The sequence below is a fragment of the Engystomops pustulosus genome, chromosome 3, assembly GCF_040894005.1.
Source record: "Engystomops pustulosus chromosome 3, aEngPut4.maternal, whole genome shotgun sequence".
Classification (NCBI taxonomy): domain Eukaryota; kingdom Metazoa; phylum Chordata; class Amphibia; order Anura; family Leptodactylidae; genus Engystomops; species Engystomops pustulosus.
In genome coordinates, this window is record NC_092413.1 from 85,044,891 (window position 1) to 85,050,890 (window position 6,000).

The following is a 6,000-nucleotide window of genomic DNA, read 5'->3' on the forward strand; positions in this document are numbered from 1 at the left end:
TTTCCCAAAATCCGATGGCGTGTGGCACAATCCCAGCGCAGACCCCTGCTAAATACCTTTAGGAAGGAACGTAGCACTCATCCTGTGTTGAGTTTTACATTTTCATTTATTTCATATATATTTTATAGTTACAGCTCCACCACTAGGTTTATGGAAATCAAATATTTTACAACAACAGATCATAGAGTTTCCTTGGCGACGTTTCGGTCTTAATCAACCTTTGTCAAGCACGATCTGAAACTAATGTAAAGAGTCGAGCAAAAATTAGCATATGTTATATTGCTATATATAATATAATATATTAAACAATATTTGTGGACACGAAAGTGTCAAAACAGACCTTTTTAGCAACTCCCAGAAAAGAAACTTTTCCGTGTCTAGAATGCAACCAGTGCTCTTCAGTGATTAAGGGTGAACACTTCAACCACCCCAGAACTGGACAACGTTACCCTATCAAGGGTTACTATACATGTAAATTCCAATTTGTGGTATATTTGTTGAAGTGCCCATGTGGACTAGGGTATGTGGGTGAAACAATTACCCCAATTAAAGACAGAATAAGCAAACATAAGTCCACCATTCGTACGAACCAAAATCTACTCCCTGTACCAGCTCACTTCAACTCCCACCACCACCATCCGTCACAGTTACGATTTCAGGTAATTGAAGAAGTCGAGTTGCCAAGAAGAGGAGGTAATCAGGCGGCCTTACTATGCCAAAGAGAAGCCTACTACACTCTTGAACCGAAGGGACTTAATCGTGACTATGATAGATCATTTTCGTAAAATAATGCTTTGTAATGTTATGTATATCTGTTGACTATTTTGAAGGATTCTGTTTCTAATTCACCTTATTTTTTGCTTTACAGAAAAAATAGATTATTACGTGGATATGATTTTATGGGACTGAACCCTACACATAGACTCGCGGTTTATGGTAACTGTATACACAAATTATAGCTATGCTAACTTCATTCATTACTCATCCACCGTACAAAACTGTTTTTTACATGTCCTTAACTATCTCCTAAGAGGTTTTTCCCTCATAATAATTCTACATCTCCTTATCTATACATCTCTGTATATAATTCCCCTATACGACTTACATATTCCATACCAGATACACATACTATTACACTGTCTCATTATCCCTCAACTTAGTCCCATCACAACACACTCATTCCTCATCTATTATTCACACATAATCCATACTATGTCATGCTCCCGATTGGCCAACGCAGATACATAACACTTCAACCTTACACTTCTTCTACACAGTCGGGCCAAGCAGGGGACGCGGTTATGCAAATACCCCGATGCTAGGGGCGCTGACCGCGGCTCCTGTGCTGCGCATGCGCGCCTTTTGGCTCGTCCCCACAGCAACCCGATGCTTCGGGTGGTGGATCGCCCCCTCGGCGCGCGTGCGCGGTATAGCTGACCTTCCGGTCTTGCGGCCGCTCACTGGCTCGACCACAATCAGTCCGTGCTTATAAGCACGCGACCTACAGGCACTGGCCCTCCTCTCTCCACCAGAGAAAGAACACAGCTACCCTCAATAGTAAGTATCCTTCCACGTTACCTCCCTCCTCACTGTGTTTGTATTTTCCTTTACTAGACTACCTCATCCCTCCTACCTTCTACCTACCCTACGGACATTGGATATTATGTGACTACACCTCTTGGACTCTCAGAATCACTTATTCACATGCATATTCATTCTACCATACACGTCTATTATAGATTCATACCTCTTGTCACACTTATGAAAAAATTTCTTTCCCCTAGATATGATTACTTATGATGTCCACAAATATTGTTTAATGTATTATATTATATATAGCAATATAACATATGCTAATTTTTGCTATACTCTCTAAATTAGTTTCAGATCGTGCTTGACAAAGGTTGATTAAGACCGAAACGTCACCAAGGAAACTCTATGATCTGTTGTTGTAAAATATTTGATTTCCATAAACCTAGTGGTGGAGCTGTAACTATAAAATATATGATATGAAATAACACAGGATGAGTGCTACGTTCCTTCCTACTGTCTATTGGGGCTGAGTACCCGACGTAAGCACCATCCGTATTTTATAAGGAGTGCGGTACCCCTGTTTCCTGGACTAAACCCTGCTAAATACCTGTCACAGCCATGCAAAACCCGAATCTGTCGGAAAGTCTGATGAAAGTGTGCACGCAGACCCTTAGTAAATAAGCCCCAATGTGATACTCTCTGTGTAGCTTGCAGATTATGCTCGAGTCTGTGCAGCTCTGTGGTCTACTGCAAAGAATCAGTTGTCATTTTCTATCACCTCCTTCACCCCAATCTGTGATGTCTGCATTTCAGGATGCACTACAGACAATTTCCCTCCTCTCCAGCCCTCTTTCCAAGGCTTTCTCTCCAGACATTACTACATTTAGAGGACAATTTACATGATGTACATCAATAGAAACAGCAAGCATAAAGGGGGAGCAGAAACACAGCTAATATAGTATTCTTAATGGTGGCAAGTCCAAATGCCAACGCTAACACCTTTCACCCCACAATGGGAAATAAGCATACAACATATTTCTAAATGAAAAGCAAAAGAAAGGCATTAGATATCAAGAATACATCATATAATATTTCCAGAACTGTGTCTTATGCATTACCATATATATACAAATTGTAGGAATGACTTGTATTTTCTACTGTATCTTAATATTAATACATTCTATTCTGTTTGTGCTCTTGTAATGACCATGATCTAATCCCGTTCTGGTGCTCCTCTAATGTAGATGTGCTTTTTTTCAAGGATAACTGCGAAGCTGTCAAGTGTCTTATTCTTTGTACATGAGGACGTCTCACCTACTGTGTTACCTTGCTGCCAACAAGGAAATAAGAGCTTGGCGGATATAATTAGTTAATTATAAACACTTCAGTTATGTTGTGTATATGATTTATCTAAGTGGTACACACAGCCTTTGAAATACCTTAATGCCAACCAGTGCCTTCACGGGAGCTGTGATATTATCTAAACTTTATCTGGGTTATATCCTCATTATCCACTTATTAGATATAAAAGGAAACCATTTAGTATCACTAACTCGCATAGATGCTGTGATCACACATATTTAGAAAAGGGTTTGCTTTGAAAAGCCATGGAAGTGGAATTCTGGAAGATATTGCACACATTTATCTGTTCTCACTAAGCTATGTTGTGCATTGTGTTTAATATTCAGTGTTAAAATGTCCCTTGAGCCAAAAAAAAATTCCTGAAGATGAAATAACAAAACTTTGTACAAAACAAAATATGTACAATGAAATAAAATATAAGGAGAACAGAAGGTAAAAATGCTGTAACTCCAGGGAGTGTCTTCTTCACTGGGAAACATAAACCATATGTCCAATGATATTTCACTGCAGGACTCCTGCTGCTTTCTTTTGTGTTGTATCGGAAAGGACTGAGCTGATAATAACAGCACCACCCAAAGTAAGAGCCATAGCCAATAACAAGGAAGCGATGATGTCACCTTTATTACACACAACTTGTATGTCAATTGCTTAAACTCTTTATATCTTTCTAGTCTTATGTATATGCTTAATGTGTACTATGTTGTTCCTTAATATATGTATACCTTTTACTATGAGTACTGAGTTAAGAGTAAAAGAGCACTGTATACCTTAAAGGGGCTTTCCAGATGAAATGGTAATGCAAAGGGTTCAGTTGGGGGCTAGTAATGTAATAAAACTGTGCATACCAATGCCCCAGTTGAACCCTTTCCAGTCTCTGCAGCACTGCACCGCCTGGATGTCTATTGATTAGTGATTGGCTGTGCAGCCTCCTCTAGTATAGTACAGTAGGGTTTACTACTGTACTGACCCCCGGATGGTGGCTAACCCACAGCCATTTATGTTAGCACTAATATAACTACAAATTAATGCTATTATTTACTTCCAGGTGCAGAGTTCAATCCAATGTAGAGCTTTGCCTTATCAATGAGTGTCATGGACCTTTATGTAGAACGCCAGGAATCTCCTCTTATGTTTGTAAAATCTTGTGAATAGTAGTACAGGCAATAATTAACAGGTAATGTAATACAGAAGTAGATCATGGAGCACATAATTCAGAAGTTTAGCACTCAACAGGATTATTGCCTCTACTACATTTTACAAAATGTACTTAATATAAGTAACATGTGTGTACAAAAAGGCCAATAAAACTAACTACCATAAATCAGGTGCACTGGCAAAATTTTTACATTTCTGAATGTATTTTCAATGAATTAGATAAAGATGTATTTATTAGGGTTTTTTTTATATTAGAACTCTTGTTGTTTTTTAATTTAATAATATTTTATAGATCCCCCATAACCCCATTAGAACTGTCACTTTAGAAATTTCTATAATAAAGTAACCATTAAAAAAGACACATTAAGACACATTCATTTTGAACAGGAAAGTAAACTTGTACAAATTGTCATACCAATTATCTAAAGGGATTTTTCAGGATTCTTGGAAAAAATCCTGGGGAGGGGTCCAATGTAAGCAAACTTACCCAGCTCTAGTTCCCGGTTCCAGTGGTCTCAGGTTGTATAGCACTGCTGGCAATGGCAGGTCAGCCAATAAGTGGCCTCAACGGGTCCTCTAACTCTCGGCACTTCTGGCCCACAAGGCCACAAAGCTGGAAACAGGAGGGCAAGTACACATTTTTTTTTTTATAAAGTGGAAAACCCTTTTAATGATATAGCATGGCACCCTAAAAGACTTTCTGTGGAAATACTCACAGAACAAGAAAAAAAGTGTCTGTTTAAAGTTTTTGAAAAAAATCATTAATACGTATAGTATTGGTCACCAGTAATCTATGGTCTCTGTACAAGATATACAACAAAGTTTAATAAATTCACATTTATTACTGATTGATATGATTTATGTAGGGCTCTATGAATGCTACAAACTGTACTAGCTTCATTAATACACATGACAGCTTCATTGATGTCTATGTACAACGTACAGTATATATAGGTGCATGTGCATATACAGCTACAAATTCCTTACAAAATAATACTTGGACACAGTAGTCAGATTTTGCTGGCAATCTGTTTTTTCCATATTACATGCTTTGGGACTGCTTTATAGATTTATTCAGATTTTAAACATTTCCAAAATGCAGTCCCTGAAAATAAAATGTGCTCATTGATCTGGCAGGGCATGCATTGATTTCCATGAAATGTTGCCCATTGGCAACAAGTAAATTCCCACTAAGAAAATTCCCTTGCTTTTTCTTTATGTCTTTATTTTACAAAGCCAAAGGCGGATGAAATGGAAACCAGAAATAACACCTCTCTTCACAGCGAGTATGTTACGCTATTTCTCAGATGAGCTGCGCATTGAAAAAAGACGACCTTTTCTGCACATGCAAAAATGTAAAAATGTGAGGGAAAAGAATATTTTCATCAACTATGAGATTGCTTCTTGGAACATGAAAATAAGCAGTAACAAATAAGCACAAACAAGTGCAAGAAAGCTGTAAATATTGTTGCTCCTGATCTGCACCCTAGTAAATTGAAAATCACATTTCATATATAGAAAATAGAGGAGCAGCTAAAGTTGAAAACTGTGAATTAGATGAAAGGGGAAAGGCGAACTCTGTATGGGGAAATATGTGATGCAAAAATGGAGCTTACTTTCTGAAACGTGAAAGACACAGGCAGCAGTGTATCTTTTACTTGGGATGAAAATTATCTTAAGACCCCAAAGTCACTTTTGCGTGTCTATTCAGGATCTGAATTTATAGCAGTTTTCCAATATACCTGAGTTATCCATCTCTTTCATAGATTAAAAGTAAGTCAATTATGGCAGGTTCAGCACAGTATATCAGTAGTAGTCAGTGAGCAGATTCCGGGTGCTTCCTGTCCTAACGTCATTTTTAATGTACAAGTGTTCATTATTATGCCTCCTGTGTTGTGTCACTGCTAAAGGGATTTCAGATACAGTGAGGGGAATTTATAGAGCGCAGGC